At 39.9% G+C, this 27,024-nt stretch overlaps 1 pseudogene; it reads right to left on the bottom strand.

Annotated features, from left to right (window-relative positions):
* Positions 1 to 3,453: 3,453 nt before the first annotated feature.
* Positions 3,454 to 27,024, bottom strand: part of LOC121168698 — a 74,688-nt pseudogene continuing 51,117 nt past the window's right edge.

Here is a 27,024-nt window from a genome sequence, read left to right as displayed (position 1 = left end):
GAGTGGACAGATCTTATAGTATCTTGAAAACATTTTTTTTTTTTTACCCTGAAGACACAGAAACTCTTAGTACTAGATAGCAACCTAAAGGAAAGCTTACTCTCATTGTTCCCCATGAAACTTTAAAATCATGATTCAACAGCATTTTTAAAGGAGAAACAGAGTTCATATGTTCTATCTTGACTGGTAAAAGACACTTGGAAGACATGTCAGGTTTTGCATGTATTACAACCATACAGTTACAACCAAGGTGACTACAGTCCATAGTGATCAATGAGCGACAGAATTGTCTGCTTTCACAATACTAGTAGGCTTCAGAGGAAGGTGAATTTTCTCTACAGTTTCTAGCAAGAGTTTCATATTCATTATCAAATTTCTAGACAAAGAAACCGGAAAATTATCATTTACAGTCAAGAAGCAAAGTGTGAGATGAGATGGGCATTAGGTGTAAAAAGGCAACAGTTGATAGGTAAATAATTCTATTCCCTACTGTGAGGGTCGGTATAATTTGGTGAGTGAAGCAGATGTGTTTAGGAAAATGCTGTGAAAGATAAGGTGAAACACCAAAGTTCTGTGGTTGTTATAGATGGAGCACAAATGTGGTCATGATCCAATTTGTGATTGTGTTCAAAAAGGGTTCAAAGGCAAGGCATCAGAAATGGGTCTTAAATGATAAATAGAAGTTTTCAAGGCTGTGGAAGGGACATGAAAACTTCCCAGCTGGTAAGCAGAAAGAATGTGTCTAAAGGCAGGATAGCTTGAACCAAAGGTCCTGTGAGGATAGAGAGTTGAGGACCTGATTCCTCATCGGTAAATGAGTTGATGAGGATGGTAATAATAACACCTTCCCTTTGGGTTGTTCTCAGGATAGTACTTGAAACATGAGAAGCACTCAATGGGGTCTGCTATTATCTTGGCACACTTTGGAAAACACTACATATACAGTGTAGTTGTAGAAAAGTTTTAAATCTTAGGATGAGTGAAAGCAAAACAAAATAGAAGATAGGAAAGTTCTTAGCAGCCTTTGGTGCTCTGTCAGCTCAGGGAAAACCAGTTTTTACCAGTTTAATTTGTAGAGACAAAACAGGAACAAAGAATGAATCAGGTGTACTGCGCGAGCTCGACCCTGGGAATGATAATGGGCAAAGAGCAGTTATACTTTCCCTGGCAAAATAATGGTTGATTCTTCTCTATGTGAAAGGCTAATAGACAAAAAACTATCCAAACAGTTTAGGTTATGGAGGGTGGTTGCAAATGATGGTTACAGATGAGAAATAAGGTCAACAAAGAGTAAAATTGCCAATTAATTTTATATAAGCCAGATGAAATGTACCCTTGAGGATGTAAACTGGATGCTGTGTTAAGAAATGAAAGCATGATCAAGAAAGTAATGATGGCTAGAAAATTGAAGCGTTAACTACAACTGATTTCTGTCTCTGTCACTCTCTCTCCCTCTGAATTCTGTTAATGGGTAAAATAGCAATGTGTCTTTCTTTCCCCTTGGAAAACATTTTAGATCATTTCCTAGGGTAACATTTTGGTGTTCATTTTTCTGCTTTCATTTTTTCCCCCTTAATGTCTAGACCAAAAATAACCCTACAAACAGTAATATAACATTCAATTACAAGTGTTTCTGTTCTAAACATATACCCACCTCTCTATCCATCAAGCCTTGATTGAATGCAAGGGCACTGCATCATGTCCTGAAACATTTGAAATTTGTCAAATGGGAGAGAAAACAAATCTCTGAGATACGTGTGCTCCTTAAAAAATGACTTGTTCAAATTTAGAGACCATCTGGAGAAGGACTGGCCTCTTTATCTATGTCCCCGCTGGCTCATTCATCAGCTCTTGTCCCTGTCCTATGGGGAACAACAACAGAAAAAAGTGAATAAATCAGAGGTGTTCTAGTCTTCGTCTTTAAAAAGCCTTTGGTATTTAGTTAATGAACTACCAATGCATGGTGCAAATGAACCAGCTCAATCAACAGCTAATGGCATATCCAAAATACATGGCCATCTCACATGAAAACAGCTGAATCTATTATGTTAATCACAAGTAATAATAACCTTGGAAGCAAAATTATCTGGGTATTTTTATTCATGTTGAACAATGGCCAGCTCTTTGCTGATAATGACAATTATTATATAGACATATATCATCAAAAACATGAGAGGAATTCAAATTCCTAGGTTACATATTTATCATTATAAGGCACATATGCTAGTGACAGTAAAATACTAAAATCTTTATTTCTGAAAGTATAGAGTGTTTTGATATGGCTGCACAGGAAATATATAGAATCAATGGTTTTTGTACAGTGTGAAAACAATTTCAAGTTAGAAGCCATTCTCTATCCATCAAAAGCCCAGGACTCCTTATGAAGCCATTTCCATTGTCACAATAGCCAGAGAGATAGGAGAGGAGAATCACTGAAGAAATGAAGCCGTAAAGTACAAGGGTAGCACACAAAGCTGTGTCAGGCTCACCTGGAGCCAATATTCTTCCTTTGTGCTTTACAATGGACAAAGAAAGGTGAGAGGTAGCATCCTTGCTGCTTTGCATTCATTCATTTCTAAAATTGCAGTCAGAAGATATAGGGGTCACAATTAATATTTGTTGAACGAATGAATAGCTAGAATGAATAATAGCTAATTGAGAAGTCATAAAGATGAAAGGAAATTCCATTTCTTTTGTATTTGTGTAATGCTTTGCACATAGCAGGTGCCAAATAATTGCTCCTTTCTGTTCTCATTTCTTAGGGAAAAAAAACTCATATTTCATAACTTTTTTTTTTTTTATAAATCACGGTAACTGGCTGGGTACTGGGCAGTATAATAAGTTGTATATAGGTCATTTGATAGTACTCACTTTAGTGATAGTAATTAGAACCTGGGTTTTGTGTTAGGCTGACTTATGCCAATTTTATTTTGGTAATCTAGACAAACACTGTTTAAGACATGGCTGCAACTGTAGATCTGCAGGCCATATGTGCAGATGAGTTTGACTTGGTTAGGTATGATACTTCAAAAACTAAGCACAGATTGGAATATCTTTAAAGGGCATATGCAGTCTGGTTCTATTATGGCTGCAAAAACTTACTATTATCTTCTGGGTTGTTAATTCATGATTCCTGTCCCATCTCTTTGGTGTTCATAGGCATTTAAGAGTGTATCTCTAGTTTTAGGTCATTCTGCAAGTATTAAGACCTGCACTGAAAAAATAGGGATACCTTTTGTGTGTGTGTGTGTGTGTGTGTGTGTGTGATAAGATGGTTTATTTGCTTCTTTTAAAAAGATCTGAAGACACGCATCAATAACACTCAGGCTTCTGCCCATCTGCTCCAAAGCCTGAGATGCTCTTGCTAATCTCAAGGTTGCCTCATCTTCCAAAATGGCTGCTAGGCCTCTGTCTATTTTTGCTGAATTTCAAACTTGCTTATCAAGAACCGCATCAGTCTTCTTGTCCTCCCATTAATGGTGTAGAAGGAGTTGATTCACTGCCCTGAGACCTCTTCATTGTCTTCTTTGGCAAGGTCCTGCTTCGTCCACTGGCTATGCCCTTTGGTTTGGAATTTTTCTATGACATCTCCTCCCCCTTCTTTTGCTGATCAGCACTCTGGGCTGCAGGTGTCAGAGGACCTTAAGTCTTTTGTTGCCCCTCTGCCGTCAGATCCTTTGTAACAGCTTTGGAAACCAAACAAGGTAATCTGTCTCTGCTTGCTAATCTGTTCTGCATCTTAAGCATCATCAGGGCTTCCTCCAGTTGCTGGACAACGTCCTTATTCCTGCAATTTTTCATTGCTACCAACTGCAATGCCAGCTCCTAGAAATTCTTAACATGTTGAGAGGATCCAAACTTGAGAAACCGTTTCTCTAAAAAAAGTCACATGATATTTAGGTGGAAAAAAATCATAAGTGAAGGGCATAAAAAAGTTACCCAGATCAGGATGAGATTCTATCATAGCTGGTCAGCTGGGGATGACTGCACTGCTTGCCCCAGAGGAGGGATCCTAGGTTGTGGGCGGCATAGGCCTCTTCAATCTCACACCCATCCAGGTTTATTCAGAATCAGCACAGCTATTGTACTCCAAGTCTCTATTATAATCACAGGAATAATTGTCTGGAGGAACTGAGGGTTTAATGATCCCATATGATTATCTTTGTTTCTCACAGGCTGGGGGGTGGGGTGGGGAATGGAACACTGGACTTATTAGATATTGACCAAAATCACTTTTATCTCCTTTCCGCTTGCCCCTGATCTGAGAAAGATCTGGAATTATTCTCTTCAGTTGTCTCTCTGGTCTTTCTGTCTGGGTAAGTCTAGCACAACACGTTTTAGACAAATGAGTAGTAATTGACCCAAAATTAACTGTAAGAATTGAACACTACGCAACAATAATCAGTTGATATTAACCTTAGAAAATAGCTATGATACACAGAAAGTGGAGTGTCAATTTAATCAAAAGATGAATTGGCAATAAAAATAAAAATATAAGTTCATTATTTTGCTACACTGGAAAGTAGCCTGTCCCCAGACAATGGACATATTAGCAATTGCTGAGTTAGTAAAGCTGTCCAGCCAGAAACAAACATACATTAACTATTGAAAATAAAAAAATACATATTTTAGTATTACAAAAATCAAAATTTACTTACATATTCAGATAGCTGAATATAGTTGGCTGTCTGTCTTAGCCTTAAATCTATTACTTAGCTTTGAATAAAACATTTGAATTTCCATGTGATTTTGGAAAAGTCCCATTGCATTTTTAAAATATGGGGCAGATTTTCTTTCATTTAAGATCTGCATTTAATTTTAGTAAAAAATTCTGTGATGCAATATGGAAAACTGATTCTGTACTTCTGGCTAAATTAATCACTACAATATTTATTTTTTATAATTTAAAATGAGGACAGTGATTTACATTTTCTTCATTTTAACTAAATTTGATACTAGACTATGGCAAGATTGGTTAGTATAGTAATTTTATTTTAAAAAAAATTAGCCACCTGTATAATTAACACTAAAGATTTTGTTGATTTACTAATCAACAAAATCTGAATGCCACTGCTATTGTGCAAGCATAGAATGTGCCATTCTGTGTAATCTCTACCAATGTTCCTGACTTGCTGATTTGCTGAACAACACTGGTTTCCAGTTTGCTGCTGTCCATAACCCTTGTGGACCTAGGTCCTATGTCATAGATTTAAAATGTCCTCTTGAATAAGATACCTTTCATTCACGTTGAAGCATTTGTGTATATTCCATTAGCTTACATACAGTATTAGCAAGAAGGATCTGGCATGATTGACGGCCCATGAGTCCTGAGTACTTTTCTGCATGTTTTGGCAAAGAATGGAAATTTACTTTTTAATGAATGAAAGAAGTAATAAAATGGATTGGACAAAATCATAGAGTAGTGAGCTAATTGGGAGAGTGGTTTGCTTGGAGCTGTTAGACTTACCTTCTCTTATTGTTTTGATGTATCAAATATCCCTGTCCAGTTTGTTCACATTATATTGTGGAAAGTGGGGCACTTAAACACAACTAAAAAATATGAACTAATAAAAGATGAAACCACATTCAAAGTAGTAAGATAGATGCCCCAAATCTAAATTTTCTTGCTACTGCAGAACTAGATTTTGCTATGAACCTATTAATGGGTTTAAAGTAATCAGAGAACCACAGGAAGCTATGGAAGAGACATTAAGGAAAGCCTAACCAATGCTGGTTCAGTGAAAATAGTAAATAACTTTAGAGGCAGAAGCATGTAATGTTAAAATAGCTCCTTGCTTCTGAAAGGAAGGAACTTAGGAGGAGAAGATACTGTTGCCAGTTTTGAGAAGGACAGAAAGGTTGGTTGTTGGTGCTGCAGTGAAATGGGTTAAGCTGCTTCCTAGGTCAGATGCATCACATATATCAGCCTGGTTGAACCTGTGGAACTCTGCGGCTGATACAGCTTTTTGCTAATGTGCAGTAGATGATGGTCCACATATTTGGATCCCTGACATTGATTGGGAAATTCTGATAGAGTTTATGGCTCTTGGAGTCTGCCAAGAGGTCTGGCTATTGTAGGCATTTGTGTGCATTTCAAAAGCCATACTTTATTTAATTAGATATATATATATATATATATATATAATACATATATATATATATACTGAATTTTTGAATTATGTGGTACAATTTTGTATAGACTGAGATTTCACCCAAACACCCACCCACGACAGATTTTCCCGATTATACTACAGAGGTATAGTCCTTCATAAGGAATTATGATTCCATCAGTCTCTTATTTATGTGTACCCCAATATTGCTGCTACAAAGTCAGACAGCCCAGCATCCCATTGTTTACACATGTCCAACAGTTTCATTGGGAATCCATCTTTCGTCTGGAAGCAGGAATGCTTGTTGCATTATAACCCCACATCAGGATATGGTAGACCCCAGTGTTCCATCATTATACATTTCCATAATTGAGAAGCCATGAAACAAGGTCAACAACTTTTATGAATTAGAACAATAATCTCAGCAACAACAGTGACAACAAAAACAAGTTACAGCTCCATGAAAAAACATGTCACTGAGTAACCAACACATGGGTGACAAAAAGGCGATACAAAAGTCTCTTGTGAAAAATGATGCCACTGTATAATCCATGAGCCAGCAATGAATTCGACATGAGAAAAAAAGAGTATTTGGAATAAATAAAACTGAAATAAAAAACATCAAAACACATGGGATGCAGCCAAAACAAACAAAACAAAATAAAAACAGTATGGATTGGAATATTTGAAGTTACAATTTCCATGCTGGTTTCCTTATGTAAGAGAGAAAATATGGTATTTGTTCTTTTGTGATTGACTCATTTCACTGAACGTAATCGTCTAGCTGGGACCACCAAGTTGTAAGTAGTATAATTTCATTCTTCTTTATAGCTGAATAATATTTCATGGAGTAGATGTACCAGAGTTTCTTTAGCCACTCTTCTTTGGAAGCACATCTAGATTGTTTCCATGTCTTTGCTATTGTGGATTGTGCTGCTGCAAATATAGGATTATAGATCCCCTTCTCATATGCAGATTTCATTTCTATTGGGTGTATTCCTAGCAGTGGGATAGGTGAGTCATATGGCAGATTTATTTTCAGTTCTCTAAGCACTCTCACTATTGATTTCCACAGTGGTTGTATTAGCCTACACTCCCACCAGCAGTGAAGAAGGGTGTCTTTCTCCCCACATCCACGCCAACAGGTGTTGTTAGTTGAGTTTTGAATGTGGGCCAGTCTCACTGGAGTTAGGTGGTACCTCAATGTGGTTTTCATTTGTATCTTTCTGACAGCTAGGGAGCCTGAGCAGCTTTTCATGTGTCTATTAGCCATTTGGATCTGTTCTTTGAAAAATGTCTGTTCATTTCCATTATCCACTATTTCACAGGTTTGTTTATTTATTTATTTATTTATTTATTTATTTATTTATTTATTTATTTATTTTACTGTCCCTGGATTTCTGAAGCTCTTTGTAAATCCTATCATTTGTGTAGTATGAAGAATTTTCTCCCATTCTGTTGGTTGCTTCTTCACTTTGCTAATTGTTTCCTTTGCTGTACAGAAGCTTTTTAGTTTTATGTAGTCCCTTTGTTCATTTTGGCTTTGATTGCCTTTGCTTTTGGCATCTTTTCTAAGAAGTTTTCCCCCATTCCTATATCTTGGAGTGTGCTTTCTATGTTTTCCTTTAATAGTTTGATGGTTTCTGGGTGTAGATTTAGACTATTGGAACTCCTAAGAGACTTTGGAAGGGTAGCAGGATACAAAATTAATGAGCACAAGTTGATGTCACTAGTGTACACAAAAATTTCCATGGACGAGAAAGAAATTTTAAGTACAGTCCCCTTTAAAATAGAGGAGGAGAATCTTAAATACCTAAAAATTAAGCCAACTATGATGAAATAGAAGATCTTATAAAATGGGGAAACTTACCATATCCTGGATTGGCAGGTTCAACATCATCAAAAATCCATATTACCAAAAGTAATATACAGATTCAACACAATCCCAATCAAAATCTCACCATCATTCTTCACAGAAATAGAAAAGATGATATAAAAGTTCATTTGGAATCACAAAAGACCACGAATAGCCAAACTTATCCTGAAAAATAGAAATCAAGCTGAAAGAATCACAATTCCAGACCTCAAGACATGTTACAGAGCAGTGGTTATCAAAACAGTCTGGCACTGATACAGAAACAGAGAAGATCAATGGAACAGAATAGAAACACCAGAAGGGATCCCACACATGTATAGTCAACTAGTCTTTGACAAGAAAACTAAAAACAATCCAGGGAAAAATCCTGGTCTATTCAGCAAATCCTATTGGGACAACTGGATAGCAGCATGAAGAATAAAGAAGCAAGACTCGCACCTGTCACATTATGCAAAAATCAACTCTAAAAAAAGGAATATAAAATATCAGTGTGGCAAAAAATTGGTATCCCATAGTCTTTGGAGTTGTTGATTATTATTATTATTATGCTCATTGGCAGTGAGACAGCAAGAAGCTACCTCTTTGATGATAGATCCTCCCTGCCCTGGCCAGCTGTTTTACAGCACTTATCACTTACCAAATGATTTAAATAAACTTACTTGGTAAGTTCACATTGCATGTTGTCTTTAACATGGGCCAGGTTTACCCAACAGAAAGAAAATATTGCTAAATGAAGAGTGCCATAGAGGAGGGTGTCCTGGCCCATCAGCAAGTGTGAAGGTGCTTCACTGCTAATATAGTTCAGATTTTGCAGATTACTACGTGGAAAGACATTTAAGTATTACTAATAGGTTTTTAAAATGTTTTATTTACTTATTTTTATTTATTTACTTATTTTAAGTGGAGAGGCAAACAGAGAGATAGAGCTTAGAGAACGAATGAACTATTTGTTCACTTGTCAAATGCCTACAACCACATGGGCTTTGTTTCAGCCAATGCCAGGAGCCATGAACTCAATCCTGTTCTCCCAAATTGGTGGTAGGAACCAAGTTACTTCAGCCATTACCACTGCCTCCTGTGATCTGCATCAGTGGGAAACTGGAATCAGGATCCAAGAGCTGTATCATGAACCTAAGCATTTTAGTATGGGGAATGCAAACATCCTAAGTACGTATTTGCCATATGGTGGTTAATTTTAGTCAACGTTGGCTGGGAGTCAAAGCTAAGATATTTGGCTAAACATTATTATGGATATTTTTTGGTCATTTTTGGGGGTTACAGGGAAGAGATGGGATTAACATTCAGAATTGGTGGATTTTAATTAATACAGATTAGTTTCCATAATGTGTATGAACCCTCAAACAATCAGCTGAAAACTTTAATAAAAAAGACTGACACCCACCCTTATTTTCTGCATGGTTCAAGTAAGAAGAAATTGTTATCATCAGATAGACTTTGAATATCAGCTCTTGCCTAGATCCCCAGTCTGCTAGACTTACCCTGTAGATTCTGGATTTGCAAGACTCCAGAACTACTTGAGCCAATTTCTTAAAATAAATCTTTCTTTCTATATATAAACTTGCTGGTTTTATTTCTCTGGCAATTCCTCACCTTTAAATATACAGTTACTTGGATAAACACCTTTCCTATTTTTAGAGAATATCATGCAGATATGGTTCACAAGTTCAATAACTCTTTTTGAGAATTTTAAAAAAGAATTATGGTGATATGAAGGCAATACATATTAAGTAGAAATTATACTCTGAATTTTGAACTTAGACCTGGTTCTGAGCTAGTCCTATATAATGTGATGCTGTGTTGCAATGCTGAGGCAGCAGCAATTTACTGAAGCTCTGTTACCAACATGATCATGAGCAGAATAACCTATTCTCTATAATGTACTATGTTGCTAAGACATGTTTGTTATGTTAATGTGTTTGTTTATGCAAGATATTTGTTACGTTAGGTGCACTAAGTGCAGTTTTCATTAACTATATTTTCGATTTGAAGTAGGCCCACCACCAGTCTAAAAGCTTCTGTATTTCTTGTCAAAGCTGACACATTAGCCCAAACCTGTGCTTGTGACTTGTAACTTACTTGGAAATGATGAGCATCTATAATTGTGTGCTTTTATAAGTGACTCAAGGTTATTAGAACCATTAAATTGCAGGCAATTTAAGAATTTGTTAAGACTGAACCATGGCTTTTCTATTCATTTTGTAGTATTAGTAAAGAAGTGCTTGTACCTGAGGCGGTGTTAACAAAGAGGTATCAACAATGGCAGTTTCTGATTTCTGATAATGGTCTCTGGGAAAGCTCAACCGAGAAAAACCCAGTGCCAACCTAAGAACTCTGTGAGAAAAAGGAGGAAAAGGATCTAATATCTGCTTCAGTAGGCAGGGGAGTATGTATGCTCTGTGTTTGACATATCTTGTATAGTGTTTAGAACAAAAATATTAAATAGTTTTTTCATGTGTAATATCTTGTGCTTCTCTAAGGCCAGGAATATCGAAGTACTAATTTTTAATGTTTGAATGTCACTTCTGTATATATCCCTTTGAGAATGTGTAATAAGCGCAGGATCTTGGTCTAATAACTTACCGATGAACCACAACCGATAAAAGATATAATAATTTAATTGATCTACCTTATTAGATCCCATTAATTGAATAATTGCTTTACTATTATGATACCCCAAAAACATTAACTTAGAAGTAAAAGTACTTTCGAATTTCTAAAGTATTTGCAATATAATCCTTAATATTGATTAGTACATTGCTTCAGTTTGTTATTAAAAGCATTCATGAGTTTATGATTTCATGAAGATTGTGGCTACTTGATGGTCAAGACTCAGATTCTTTTTCTACTTTGTATTCTCCAGAACTCCATAAATACTGGGCTTAACTACTTCTAAAGAGCTATCGCACTTCAGGTTCTGACGTCTCTGTATTTGTGTGTAACTGCAGTAAAAAAAAAAAAAAAAAAAAAAAAAAAAAGGCCAGAGTGTTCTTGGCGTCACCAAGAGGAGTATTAGAATGAAAATAGAAAGTATAGTGTTACTCCTGAAGAAGATCGTATTCTGGTCACCACCCTTCCAGAAAGCTATAACTGACTTGGAAAGGGCACAGACAGGCAGTTTTTGGTTAAGAAATGCTCTCAAAGAGCTTCCTGCTGAGAACAAATTGAAATGACCAATCTAAAGGACTCATTTAAAGGCCTTTGCTACCAGTAAAAACATCTGTAACAGGTGTTAAGAAGGAAGATCCTGATAAATGGATGATGAGTATGAGAACTGCAAGGTGGCAGCCTCTAGTGGACTGGATTCTTCTGACGATTCCTCGGTCTGGTTTATGCACACATACAGTACTCAATGATCTTGAAAGAAGGAGAGGATCATTTCTGCCTTAAAACTTTTAGTATCTCAATATCTCAGGATGCTTGGGTTTCATTACATAAAAAAACATTTGCTCATCCTCAGATGACCAAATCTCCTCACTTCATGCCTTTGTCAGAGCAATCAGGTACCTTAAGAGTTCTCCATTCAGGTTCAACTTCTTTGTCTACCCCACCTCCTAAAATAGGCTGAGTTCTGAAGCTTGTCTGGATTTAGGGATCCCCACCTGCTGCTTCTACTGTAAGCAGGACCTGTCATTATCAAAGCTCACTATAATTTTTCTAACCCTAGGAAATCAACTACATCTTTGCTATGACATCGTCTCCTTAATTAACAGAATTTCTTTTGATGATGTTTGCCTGGTTGAGAAGCATGCATGCCCCTATGACCACTGATTAGGGTGGGAATTGTTGAGGAATAGGAGAAAGTGAATGAGACCATTGTTTACAATTTTCTTTTTCTCCTTCTGTATCTTGGAGGGGAAGGGAGAGAGAAAAGGAGAAGCTGCACCAAGCATCCTAACTGCATCAGTACTCAGGGATGGGGAACAGCCACTCGAAGAGACCCCCAGGGTCCCTTGGGACCCTGCTGAAGCAATTTTGATAATTCTGAATGCTGTTGATTTCATTGCTCTAAGGTTGAGAAAATCCATCTAAGGTCCATTGGCTGACATAGTCCACCTTAAAGTTTCCATTTGTCCAGATACTGGCTGCCAATGCTTGGCTGGCAGAGTTGTCCAATTTGTTCTGCCCTCCCTCCTTTGCTATGGTACTAGATATCCTCTGCAGACCACAGTGGACTGCCACAACCCCCCTATGATTCTGTACATGTAGTCAACTGTACCATCTTCTGCATCTAAAGAGGCCCAGTTCTCACACGTGCATTCCATGTTCATACCACAGCTCCTATGACTCTCCCCGTGGTTGGAGTTCTCAGTTCAGTGGTTCAGCTGGGCGATTCTCCAAAGAAACTTCATCTGAGGTGACCCCATCCTGACTCCTGTGTGTGCCAGACAGTATAGGGTCTGGCTCAGTCTGTCACCCACATCAGCCCACACACACAATGGTGGTTGTAGTTGCTTAGTTGGTTCTGTTTCCAGAAGCAACTCTAAATGCATACCAATGGATGCTACAGCCCAGCTTAGTCCTGCCCACCACACACTCAAAGCTCATGTACACCAGCAGGAACTGCAGCTCAGTCAGAGTAATCCCCAATAATTCCCACCATGCCTGCTCCATCTCTGGTTCCTGTGCTTGGCAGTATGTGCAACAGACTGGACTGGTCTGTCCTGGATCCTATTACACTTTTGTACATACCAGTGGGTGCTGCAGCCTAGTTTAGCTCAGCTGAATCCACTATGCAGACCACATTTATGCTGGCGAGTGCTACCACCTATCCAGCCAGGTCCACCCCCAGGCCTGGTTCTCATACTCACTTGTCGGAGTTGCAACTCATCAGAGAGGTGCCCAGGGTTTCCCTACTAAGCACACTCCTAACCCCAAATCTTGCATTCTCCAGATGGTTCTGTGATCTAGCTTGACAGGACTTGTCCCCATTCCCAGCATTTACCAGCTAATGCTATGGCAAAGCCTGCCCAGCCTGAACTTACTTTGACTCATGTATGCACCAGTGGATATAGTTGCTTAGCCCTGCCTGGCTCCCCATAACCCAGTTCACATGTGGGTCAATGGGTGTTGTCACTTTGCTTAGTCTGGACTTTCCTCAGTTCAGGTCTCATGTTCACCAATGGGAACAATGGCCTCTCAGGGAGTCCTCCCTGCTCTCATTCTAGGCTTGCCCCTCCTGCCTGTCCCAGGTCTTGCATGTGCTGGTAGGGGTTGTGACCCAGTCTGGCATGACCCACGTCACCTTGGCATTTGTAGAGGGTACTGTAACTTGGCCTGGCCCATCCTGCCCCCAGTCCCAGCTCTTGTTGATGATGCTTGAGCCTAGCTCAGCATGGACTGCTCCAGTTCTTGCCATAATGTGAACTGGCTGGTTTTGTGGCCCAACCCAGCCTGTACTGCACCTCATCCTGGTTTTCACACCTGCCAATCGGTGTTATAAACCAGACAATCCTGGCCCATTCCCAGGCCTGACCCACATGTATTCCAGTAGGTATTGTAACCTGGCTTGGTCTGAGCTGCTCCAAGTCTTGATCCTTGCAATCATCTGCAGGGATTGTATCCTGACAGGGGAGTTCCCTAAGCTTCTCTCTCAGGTCACCTCCCAGTGGCAGATCTCATGCACACTGATGGGTCCTTGGTCGAGACTGACTTAAAACCACCCTCTGTCCTGGCAGGAATAGTGGCCTTATCCTATTGGCCCACACCCATTCCAGCTCTTATTGTTGGGTTCCATAGTACAGCCATGACTTGTTCACCCCCAGAACCAGCTCTTGCATGATTTAGGGGGTACCTAGACCTAGTTCAGCCTGTCCTACACCCATCCTGGCTCTCATAAGCATCAGTGGGTGCTGGAGTCTAGCCCAATCTGTTAACCCCCACCCATGCTGAGGAACGCTGCAGCAGCAACGTCCAGTCCAGTTTACCACCCTAATTCTAGCTCTGGAGATCACAGCCCAGCTGGGACATCCCCATTACCCCAGATCAAGCCTGTTCCCAGCCACAGAATTTGTGCATGCTGGTGATTGCTCTGACTCAGCCTAGCACAACCTAGAACCCATCTTGGCTTTTGCCATCAGATGTTGCAGCCTGGCCTGTCCCAGCCTGGCCCCAGTCCTAACTCTTGCTGGCAGATGCTGAAGCCTAGCCCTGCCCAGTAGTTCCCTAGCACTGACTTTTATACAGTTTGGTAGGTGTGATATTCTACACCAGTATGGCCTGCACTCCAGCCTGGCCAGAGACATGCGTAGGGCTAAAGTTGGTCTAGCCCTGTCCGGTCTACCCCTCTCCAAAGCCAACCCACACATTTGCCAATGTTGGTTTTACCTTGCTCTGCCTGACTAACACCCAGGTCTGAATCACATGCTCACCAATAGGAGCTGTGGCCCACCAGGAAAGTTTCCCAAGTATCCCCACAATGTCTACTCCCAGACCTAGATCTCATATTGCCAGCAAGTACTAGGCTCTTAGCCAGCATAGTGTGCCCCCTCCTTCCTGGCCTTTGAATGAGTGGTGTGTTGTGGCCTGACTGTCCCACGTCTTATTCTTGGATGGGCCTGTGCAGGCTGCAGCCTGAACCTGCCTGGTTTATGCTCAACCTTGGTACCCATGAGTGTCAGAGGATTTCATGGTCATGTCTAGCTCAGCCTGTCACCACCCCCAGTTCTTAAGCAAGCCAGTGGAAATTGCAGTTCCACAGGCTAGGGCTCACATATCTCCCACAGAATCTGTCACCATACCAGGTTCTCTCATGTGGTAGTTAGTTTCATGACCAGCATATTTCCTGTCCCTTGTTCCAATTCTCACTGGTGGGTACTGTGATCTAGTCCTTCCAAATAGGTCCCTAACCCTAGCTTTAGTGTGTACAGTGGGAAGTGGTTGTTGTTGGTCAATACAACTAACCCAACTCAGGTCCCCCAGTGGGCAGGTACGTTGGTCTGACACAGAAAGTTCCTCCAGCTTCCCTCATTCAAAGCACTTGGTCTCAGCCACTTACCTACAAGTATAGTGGCCTTGTCAGTGGAAGTCTCTCACAAGTCATTCCTCACTTGCAGCATACTCTCCCAATGGTCCTCTCTCCCACACATCTCATACCCCCTTTCCTGAGCTATCCACAGTCTCTGCACTCAGAAGTGCATGTGTTCTCCTACCAGGTTTTCCCAACCCCATCTTCTGGTGGCCTGGAGCTCTGTTCACTCACCATGGACTCTACTCCTCCACCCACTCATGATGCATGCATATTGACGGTTCCCCAAGCCCAGTCCACGAGCACACCATACCAGCATGCTAAGCTGGGGCTCTTTTCTCCTCCGCTCCCCATTCTGCCCAGGAGCAAACACGTGTACAAATCCCTGCCTGGCCTGAGCCCCTATGTCCTTACATGTCCCCACCAATGCCATCCGCCAGTCCTCCTGAAGACTTGCACCTGCAGGCCCCATGAGCTCACCCATGCTGGCAGAAGCCAGGCACTGGCAGCTGCTGTGATATTATCTCAACTTGGATACCCATTGGCTCAGCAATGTCTTTGGTCACCTAACTTTGTCTTTAGAACCAAGGCCAAAAAATTAGCATTCCTCTCTCTAAAAAGAGAAAGAGCAAGTAGGTTATGGATAAGACAATAAAATTGCAGCCCATTTACCAAATTTCTCAAGCTTAGTAACCAGGAGAGTAAAAAAATTCAGTCCTTTGCAGTTGGTGGTGGATTTAAGGAGCATTATTATCTCAGAATTGTACAGAACAGATATAAAGAGAACCCTCAAAGAATTTGAATTTAGGTAAGAAAAGATTAACTTATGCTTTCATGAACGACTAGTTATCAATATTGAGTTTATAACACTTGAAGATGATATTGAAGGGCAAGTAGGCTTGTTCACTAAATGCAACCTTGGGCCAAAGAGATAATGACTTAAACTGAAACCCTTTTGTTATTGTTTATATGCTAGTCACATATGACAAGAGTGTATTCCTCCTTTCCACCTTTTTTTCAGCCTATTCGAGAAAAGATTATCTCTCCTTTCATGATTCTACAATAATAATCATAATAAAGCATATTTATTGAATGTAGATTGTGAGCTAAGTGCTTGATATAGATTTTCTCATTTAATCTTCAAAACAATCTTATGTAAATCGGGAATTATTATCTTTATTTAACAGATGAGAAAAAAGAAGCACTAAGGCAAAATAACCTACCAAGGTATCTGTGACCAAAATGGTCCTCTAGGCTGTGTTTACTTGCTGTGAGACTTCACAGATAACTCCTTGTTGATGCTGTAACTGAGAGATACAGGACCTCCATCCTGAATGAGCACTGCTTTGGAGAGTCCACTCCATGAAATCCTGTCTGTCATCTGTTATCTGGGGGTGCTTAAGGCCTACCAGTGTTGTCAACATTTACACCTGTCTGCTGATGAGATCATTCCTACTGCAACCAGAAACCCAGAAAGTCAAGTTAATCAGTCCTCTGCTTATGTTCTGAAACTTAGTGGATGGAATGTGTAGGAGTCCAACGCAGATTTAAAGTGGAAATGATGGAAGGTGAAATGTGAGTGAAGTGAATAAATTATAGAAGCATGTATGAATACTATTGTAAAAGTGAAGCAAATTCAACATCAATTTAATTTCTGACTATATGCAGAAGGAAACCAAGGTTAAGAGAGCAGGAGAGTCAAGGGCAATGAGCAGCTATATTACTTTTTCTTACTGTGCTACTGCTTACAGTTTCTGCTGTTATTTATTAACATGTGGAGGTTAAATTTTGTTAAGATACTGACCCCAGCATTAGGTGAAGTTAAGTGACACACTGCAGTGGAAAATGCAGCTTGAAGTCAGATTCTTAACAATAATCACCTCTGTTCAGTTTGTAAAATGCTGAGAATATTTTTGATATAACAAAAGAAACACCTTTTACTTGAACACTCTAGGTCCTGTTGAGCGAGCCAATTGGTCCTTGTGAGTTTCTTCTGTGCAGGAGGAAAGGCGAGAGTGGCGGACTAAGTCATCTCTGCTATTCAAGGTATTTTAAGCAATATTCAGCTTTGAGCAATACAGAGGAATCTTAGCCATCAAAATAAACAAATCTTAGATGACACCATTTCCCACTTAATCTTAGCATGGCCTGACATTGGGTTTTGGCATTGCATTTATAAGGTGTATTCATGGGCCAGTCATTCGGCTTCCCAAGAACCACTTTCTTTACCATAACATGGGGATGATCATCACTTTGGGTGATTATAAAGAACACATTGTCTGGAAAGGGATTTGAGGAGCCCAGATATACAGTAGGCCTTCTAGGAATGTTGATCAATATAATTACATGAAATATACAATGCCTTGCAATGAGTTTAGAGGAGTGTAATCCATGTTAATTGCATAATTTTAAGAATGGAAGAGTAGACACTGTGTGCAAGTAATAACTGCATTTTTTTGGTTTAGGCTTTCTGTTTCATTTTTTAAAAATTATTATGAGTTAGATAGTGGCAATTCCACCTCTGCTGTTGATTGTGAGAAAACAGGGGTAACCATGACCCAGCTGTTCCGGAGAATCTTGTTTAATATGGGCAACTATTACTGCAAGCCCTTAAATCACAATGTATAGATAGCTATTTATTGGCAGCTAAGAGTGGTCATAGAAGCCTTATTCACCTTTCAGGGTAGAGACTGAATCAAGACATGCATGAATAGGTGATATGAACAGTGAATTAAAGGCATCATTATTTATACAATCTATTTGTTAAACATAAAGTACTATTTTTCTCCTATAAACGTTTATATGTGTAGCAGAACAATACAGTCTCTCTCTTGCATCATTCTCCAAATGTATGCAATCTCTTGTCTTTTGTTTATTTTCCTGCTTCTCAAAGAGAATTAGGCATAGAAAAATGCTTCTCTATTTTCAGAGTGAATATAATGCTAAATAACCTTTGTGCCACTAAGAACACTAAGAATGTCCTCTTTGGGGCAATCACTGCTTAGCTCTGCCTGATTCTTGCCATGGAAAATTGTAAAGTGTTCTGATTCCTCAAAAGAATTGGGGATTATGGGATATGCCTTTGATGTAGTAGCTAAGATACTGCTTGGGATGCCTGGACCCCAAATGAGTGCCTGGGTTTGAGTCTCACCTCTGCTTCCTTCAAATGTGTATCCTGGGAGGCAGCAAGTGATGCCTCAAGCGTTTTACCCCTCGTACCCATGTGAGAGATCCAGGCTGGGTTCTTGGCACCTTGAGTCTGCCTGGCCCAGCCCCAACTATTACGGAGATTTGAGAAGTAATCTAGTAGACGAAAAAAAAAAAAAAAAACCTCTCTGCATTTGAAATAAAATGAAAATAAGTAACTAGAATTTTTTTAAAAGAGTAAGACTGAAAATTGGGATGACTTTGTGAGACCTAAGAAATTTCAAAATCAATGCAAATAGTTTTAAAAGATTTCATGGCTGATTTCAAAGATTTCAAACAGTTAGGGCTGTTTGTCAGCTGATTGGGGCCCAATGGCTTGTGTGGTATGTTTTTGATCTGGCCTCTTTAAAGCAGTCCATTCTTTTAATTGGCTGTGATTAGGAAAATAGCTAGCTTGGAATCTGAGGGACCTTATTTTCATCCCTGCATTTTAAGCTCAGTAATCAGTGAGAGACAAGGTATTGAGGCTGGAATCTGGGATGTAGGCACAGCCCTAGGTGTGTGACACCAGGTCAGTACAGGTTTAAAAGCAGGTGAAAACCTAGCAGCTAATGCAGCAAATATGTCAGAGAGATTCCTGTGTGAAGTATCAAGGGTTCAGCAAGATATACAGATGAGGAATGGGTGAGAGTGTGGGAGTAACGAGTGGGCAGAATATTGGGAGAGCAGGAAGGAAGATAAGGATGCCTATTCAGAAGATCCAACCACTTATGCTAAGCTGCAGGATTTCTGAGAGAAGGGCTGAGAAGAAACAAGGAATGGGTATGCATACTACAGACTTGGTTGCAGTAGTGTGGTAGTGTGGTTTTAGTGTTCCATTGTTACACAGTCCCTTTGTTGAGTTGGGGTTCTCTGATTCTCATTCAACAAAAAATGCATGCTCAGCATCAAAATCCAAGACAAATGTGCACTTAAAAGTTCAAGAAATATCTATAAGGAGCTATAACTCAGCTATGAACAAGTGGTCAAAGAAAGTTAATGTGTAACTTTATGTGTATTGTAGTGCAGTGGGTTGAGTTGCAACCTGGGGTACAGCCATCCCATGAGGGCACTAGTTTTTGAGTCCCGGCTTCTCCAGTTTTGGTCCAGCTCTCTGTAAATGCACTAGAGAAGAGCAGCAAAAGATGACTCAAAAGTACTTGTACCCCTGCCACTCTTATGGTGAACTGGATTGAGCTCCACCTTCCTGTCTTTGGCTTGTACCAGCCTTGGCCTTTATTGCCATTTATGGATTGAACTAGTGTATGAAAGATCTCTCTCCGTCTCTCCCTCTCTGTGTACTTCTGTCTTATAAGTGAATCAATTAAAAACATTTTGAAAAGAAAGTTAGTACAACAAGAATAAGATGCCACCTGTCTTTGAAATAAATAAATAAATCTTTAATTTTTTAAAGACTTGTAAAGCAATAGGTATTTTAGTTACTTTTTGATTCCCTACTAGCATGTCAGTTGTCATTGAAAAGCACCTGGGCAAATCTGATAAACTGATGGGATGGGTGTATCAAGTATCTGTTTATGATGGGATCCATGAGCTTCTGGGAAAAGTCCATTCAAAATTAGGAGGAAGCAGACAACAGTGGGTTGTCTGACTCTAATGGAATCAGAATATATTAGCAGCATCATACGCAGAAAAGAGAAAACACATTGCCTTGACCATCACCTGAAATGTATCTGAAATTACTACCATCTCAGGTCCCTCGGAAATCCCATATAAATCTAGTAGAAATCAAAAATTCTCTTAAACTCTTATGTTGGCGAATATTGTGTCCACAAATAGCACTCAGCATAGTCCCCATGAAGAACCCTAACAGGAACATTTTTGTCCTTCTTATACTTAACTCTGATGCAGCTCTGGCATATTAGGGCCATAATGTATTGGTTGGAGGCAGCAATACTTATGGAAGAGCTAATCTAGTAGGACATGACACCTGCTTGGTGTAAAGATAAACAAAGCTGGAGAAGAGGAAAGCCACTGATAGTAGGATAGCTGAGAGGACTTTTCCTGACCTTGTGTACTGCACCCAGATGTATTTGGAATGTTGCAGACATCTTCACAGCATATTTGGAATATGAGACTGAGGTCCTGCTTGGGTAAGTGGGAGCAAAGGACCACAAATGAGTTCCTTCTGCATTATCCTCCTATAAACATGTGCTTGTTGTGATCTCTGCCTGGTTGCCCAATGTGGGAGGTCATAGGTACGCAGCACACCATGTCCCCAGGAGAATCCACTGACAATGGTCTTGGCTTACTAAGACCTCAACCTGGCCCGACCACAGGCTATACAGGCAAGAGTGGTGGGCTCATCCGTTTCTATTTGTCCTTGAATGAGCTATGCAGAGCCTTCTTTGATAAACAACTCTGAGAAGCCAGTGTGATCCACAGTCTAGTGCCAGCCATATGTGGTGAACGTGACCTGAGGCATACTTGACAGCTCTGTGTGTGTTGTATGTGACCTGTGATTTGACTGGTGGGTTCAGAGAGATGGACATGCCTTCTATAACCAACTGCAGTATCATTGTTGGGTGGGAGGACTGTTGGGAGATGCCCTTCTGCCTTCGCCTTTCTTAGTCTATATAAGCTTGTGCTCCCTTTACACTAAGTAGACATGTTTGGCCAGTCTCCAGTAGTTCAAGCAGCTGAACACCTTCGCCTCACTCCTTCATTGGTTTCAGGGACATTCTGATCAGGAAACCCCTAAGAGCTTATGAGACTTTGTATAAGCTTGTCTTCCATTTTTTAAATAAAAATATGAAACACCTGTGCTTTTCCATGATGAAGCAAGTGTAGTCACTGGTGTTAGATTACCGCAAATGACTTGTGTTGTTCTGATCGCATTAGACATCAGATAATCTAGTTTACTTACGTCGGTTCTTCATCTACCAGATAATATTCTCAAGAAGCCATTCTGGTTTGTAACATTCTTTATCCCCTAGGCAATAAATAAACTAGACTGTTGTGTTTGAGGTCCTGTAGAGATTGATCTGTGTGAATGCACACACACATCCACAAAGGTTATGTGAAAAGAAAAGTGAGTATGTTGGAACTGGTGATCATGAAATTTATGACTTGATATACTAAGTCTCATTTGTTTTACACATGAAATTTCTTTTAAAACAAGGTTTTGCAGGTTCCCATATGGAAAGGGAAATGTGTAGCAAATGAATCAATTTTTTCTTGTTCCTCTTTTCTTTTTTTAAAGATTTATTACAAAGATTTTTTTTATAAAGATGTATTATTTATTAGAAAGGCAATATGTGGAGAGGAGTAGAGACAGAGAGGAAGGTCTTCCATCTGATGAGTCACTCCCCAAGTGGTCGCCGATACAAAGCCAGGAGCCAGATGCTCTTCCGGGTCTTTCATGCGGGTACAGGGTCCTAAAGCTTTTGTCCGTCCTCTACTGCTTTGCCAGGCCACAAGCAGGGAGCTGGATAGGAAGTGGAGCTGCCGGGATTAGAACCGGCAACCATATGGGATCTTAGCATGTTCACCGTGAGGACTTTAACTGCTACACTATCGTGTCTAGCCCTCTTGTCCCTCTTTTAAGGGACATAAAATTAAGTGGTTTATTAAAAGATTCCTGTCAGAAATGTACTAGTGTTAAAAAAATAGTATTGCAGAGGAAGCATATTAATTTTTAGTCTTTTTGTAAGACTCTTTTTGGAAGAGTTTAGATCAAGAAAAGAGCCAAAAAAAAAAAAAAAAAGGAAGAGCAATGCAGTGTTAGGCAATTATTTTATATAATATTACTCCCACCCCTGATAGGGTTTCTTTGGCAGATACTCGCAGTCCCATGCTTTTCATTGTAAGTGGCTTACATCAGTACTGACATCTTCCAGATGTTAGCAGCTTTGATTTTTTTTCCCCTCGTGTTGCAAATGAGTTGGCATGGAAACAGCTCTTTGCTGGCAACATGACATATGATTCAAGGCAAAATACATTTTAACACAGATGAATAGTTCAGGAATCTGCCTTTAACAAAAGTCATTTTGAGAGGTGTTTTAAATCTGTTGCTGTTTTGTGACAACTTTTTCAACTTAGATGGTAGAAATCAAAGGATTCTGCGTTATGCTGTGGAGCTATTGCAAAAATGTGATTTGGCTCTGATACGGCACAAAATCTTCAAATTTAGAAATGGACTTTAGGTGTAAGGAATCCCAACAAGAAGCCTTGCTCAGTGGAATGATGGACTTGTTTTAAAGAGCAGTCACCCTGAAACAAGCCAAATATGGCCTGGCAGTCTGTTCTTCCACCCTTGAGCTAGTGCTCTTAGTATTTTGGATGGCTTAATTTTTTCCCCCTTAAAAGGACTGTGGAGAAATGAGTGAAAAGCAAATTTTCTTGACTTTGTCTTGCTCTCTGGCATTGTATACCTTCTTTGCAGTCTCTCCCGGAACGGTAAGGAGCACAGCATGTTCTGGATCCCCTGAAGCAGTTGCTTCTGCTTGTCATTGTTACTGTTGTGAATACAGCAGTACTTCCTTCTCTGATGCCTTGGAGAAAAGAAGACTGTACAACCCTTTCTGAGTTGGGAGTGGAGACGGTGACTGTCCAGGCATTTGGATGCTGTGCCAAAAACCTGTTGTGCCTCTTTCTCTCTCTCTCATGGTGATGAGAATCTACATGCCCCAGAAAGTGCAGCTACAACTGGTGGCGCCTCCATTAGCTTGGATGCTACTGAGCACATTGGGCACAGTCTTCAAAGATGATCCACGAGGCACATGTGGCTTAGTAGAACAGACTTTTGTGTTCAGGCACTGAGATTTTGAAATTCCTCAATAACATATATTCACTTAGTATCCAAATCATGACATATTTCAGAGACCATCCAGTTTCGGCTTTTGTTGTAAACATGTGGAAAAAATAACTTCACAGATGGAAGAATTTTCCTTAATTATCAAGCAGTTTATCTATAAACCAAGATCTTTTCCTCCCCCTGAGAGATAACATCAGGTTGGTTTTAGACTCCCCCCTCTCCGTGGCAATGGTAGAGCTGTGATTTGCATATCCCCCCCCCCCCCCGCCAGCCAATCCAATCATTTCATAGGCAGGACTTCAGAAGTTTGCATCTTGTGACCTTGGCAAGAGTCCCATGACTCAGAGGCTGTGAGTAGGAAGACAGAACCTGGAGGAGTGGAATGTGCTGCAGGTGGTACGTTTACCTGAATTTTGATTTCAGGGATTTTCTGTTACCAAAGAATGTAAAAATGGAGCTGAATCAAGTAAGTGTAAAACATAGAAATATTGAAGTAGAATGGGTAGGAACTTATCCCCTCCAGAAAAATACAGAACAATGACTAAGCATAGCAGTGAAGTCACATCTGGGTTTCTCACTCTTCATAATCATTTCTGATTAATCTCCGTGTTCTGTCTTCAGCAAACGTCTAGATACAGGTACCAATCAACGTTTCCTATCAAGCCTCACTTCCTTTCTGAACTCAGATGCATATTTCTAGTGGAGTTTTCTAGAAACAAATTAAATATCACAATAATGACAGCCAAAAGCTTTATCTTTTTTTCTCCCTAAATTTGTCTCCCCACCACTGCCACCTAATTTCTCTTTTTAAAATATTTTTTTCTGGGGCGTGACGGCGTGGCCTAGCAGCTAAAGTACTCACCTTGAATGCGCCGGGTTCCCATATGGGCACCGGTTCTAATCCCAGCAGCTCCACTTCCCATCCAGCTCTCTGCTTGTGGCCTGGGAAAGCAGTCGAGGATGGCCCAAAGCCTTGGGACTCTGCACCCATGTGGGAGACCTGGAAGAAGTTCCTGGCTCCTGGTTTCGGGATCAGCATAGCATCAGCCATTGCGCTCACTTGGGGAGTGAATCATGAGACAGAAGATCTTCCTGTCTCTCCTCCTCTCTGTATATCTGACTTTCCAATAAAAAATAAATAAATTTTAAAAAATATATTTTCTTCTACATTCTCTGTAAGTTCTTTAAAAATACTTTTTTTTTTTTAATTTAGTAGGAAGAGGGTAAAAGAGAGTGACAGTGAGAGCGAGCAAGAGAGAATTTTGCTGATGGTCCCTCCCATACTCACCCCTGGCTGCCTGCTCTAGCTAGAGATGGATAAAGCCAAAGTCAGGAGCCAGGAACTCTATTTGGATCTTCCAGGTGGGTGGTAAGGATGCAGGTATTTTAGGCAGTGGCTCAGTTCACTTTGTGACAACATGCACTCCATTCTGTCACTTCAACTGATAGCATAGGAATCTACCAATTCCCTGAGTAACCTGAGAGCTGCCCGGGACATCTTTCATCCCATCTTTCACATCCAGCTGTAGCCTTGCAGCTTTCTTCTCACCTGCTTGTCATGGGAGTCTCTGCCTTGATTCATGTACTACTTGTGTTTGTAACTGCTCTTGCCTGAGTTATTTTGCAAAAGCAGAGATTCTATAAGTATAAAAGTTAAAATATAATAAGCTCAGCAGAACATGTAAGTTCTAGAATCAGTTAGTGACCACAGGTTGCCTTTCTAGCCCCAACTTTGGGAACTCATAATGGTCCTCCATGAATCTTCCATTCCAGCAATGCATATAGCTTGGATGCAGCTGCCTTGTCTGCAGCCTATAGTTATCATTTGCAAATGTTTTAAGTTGCACATATGTGGCTATTTCACACAGTCTTCAATAGTTTCCAGTTGTTCTTCATGGTCATTCTTAAAACAAGCTCCATTCAACAGATACGGGCAGAGGAACCCACTCACTCCTACATGTACTTCCATACCGTAGCTGTTACCAAAAATCAATGTTTTAATTCATTTATCCATATCTCTGCCTATTCACAAACTATAATGGATTCCTCAGCACATGGATTATGTCTAGTTCATCATTACATCCTCAGAGTCATGGTCAGGGTTTGGTGAATCATTGATGAAGAGATGGTCATGCTTATTTTTTCCCTATTAAAGTATAATTTGAGTTAAATTACTGACTGTTTTCCAAAAGCAAATAACTTTTCTCCAGACCAACAAAATGCCAAAGATACTGCTTCTTCCCCTGACAAATTGCTATTCTATTTTCTTATATCGGGAATAGAGCCTTCTACAGAATTTGTTATTTCTTTAACAAGACAAAATTATTAGTGAGTCAGTTTGCAACAAAGAATTAAAGTATTGGTAATTTGAAAAAATAAAAATATAACATTCAAAGTATTCAGATTTTTACTGAATAAACATTTCACTCATACCATGATAAAGTCAGAAATTTTATGTCAACTACCTCAAATTAGAGAACACTTGTATAGGTGATATGAGAATTGTGAAGAATGAAATTGTTTATAAGAGACAGCTTCATAAAGCCCTTTTATTTAAATATTATGCTTAAATTCTTTATACTTAAATGTTTTAAAGATATTTATTCTATTTATTTGAAATGGAGAGAGAAAGAGAAGGAGAGAGAGGGGGGAGAAAGAAAAAGAGAATCTTCATATGTTCTAATGACTCATTCCCTGAATGCCAGCAACAGACATGACTGGACCAGCCGGAATCCGGCAACTGGAGCTCAGTTCAGGTTTCTCCAGTGAGTATCAGAAATTCAAATACTTGAGCCACTTCTTGTGTTTTCCTGTGTACAGTAGGAAGCTGGAATTAGAAGTGGGATTGGGTCACTTCAGTATGGAAGTCTGTGCCTTAACTGCTATGCCAAAGGCATGTCTCTTAACTATTTCTTAATTCCATTAACCTTTAGAAGCCTCCTAGTATTAGTAAAAATGATTTAAATTAAATTTTATGCATAATAGTAGCTCAATAAATTTGGTTATTTATTGAAAGAAATGAAGATCTGAAAAGTTAACTAGTTTCCCAAAGACCATACATACTAAAGATCACCCAATTGCAGGCCAGACGGCTATCAAAGCGCTTACTCTTTTCGCACATGACCCCCATCTGTAGTGAGAGGCAGATAAGCTTAATGCACGACCTCCCGCCCTACCCTCCAAAAGGGGAGTGCTAGAATGAGACACAACCTAGTGAAACTTCCATTGTTTCGTGTACAAAATAAATTGATCCAAATGCTCATTAGATTATTATCAATATTTTGAAAATGTCCACACTTAGCGGTCACAAAGCAGAGAGGCAGTAAATACAGTGGCAAGACTTTGGTATCTGACTTCAGGTCTCAGTTTTCTCATCTGTACAATGGCAATAATAGCCCCAGGCAGAATTGCAGTGACAACTAAAGATAATGCAAGAGCAAGCAGTGCTTGGTACATGGTAAGGGATCTATAAACATCGGCTGTTATCATCACTGCGGTCATTAGTGCCGGTTTACAGTTCTCTACAAATTCACTCCTTGGGAAAAGGGGAGTTATGCACACGCCTGAGGGTCACAACTCGGTGAGCTACTATTTAGCTGTTTATTTATGAAAGTTCTTTACTCCATTTCATGGCTGGATCACAGCCTTAGGGAAGCTGCAGCGCTGTTTCTCGGTGTTAATTTCAGAACAATTCAGAGGACTGACCGAGAGCAGGACTCAGGCCACCGGCTCGGAGTGATTCCCTTCGCCAAGTGACTGTGTGCTCAGCACCAGGGTTTTACAAACAAGAGAAGCATGAGGGGACCATTCTCCCAGCTCTGTGTTTTGGAAATATATTTCCTGCCACAGAAAGGGGCAACTGTGCTGAGTGATTAGAGTCTACATTGCTAAGACAAATCAGAAAATAGTTGCTTCTTATTAATAGTTGTAACATTAATAATAACAATAGCCATGAAGTAACAAAACAGTTTTTGTCTTTGAAATATAGGAGAGAAATACTTGGCCTGGAAAAGCATTATCAGCTGGAATGCTCCGTATTTGCTTGATTTACCATTTTGAAGGAGTTCAAACAGCTCTGCACAGTGAACTTAAA

This window comes from Ochotona curzoniae, unplaced genomic scaffold, assembly GCF_017591425.1.
Source record: "Ochotona curzoniae isolate NIBS_2020 unplaced genomic scaffold, NIBS_Ocur_1.0 scaffold_1037, whole genome shotgun sequence".
Taxonomy (NCBI): domain Eukaryota; kingdom Metazoa; phylum Chordata; class Mammalia; order Lagomorpha; family Ochotonidae; genus Ochotona; species Ochotona curzoniae.
The sequence above is the reverse complement of the archived record's forward strand: the minus strand, read 5'-3'. Positions and strand labels throughout refer to the sequence as shown.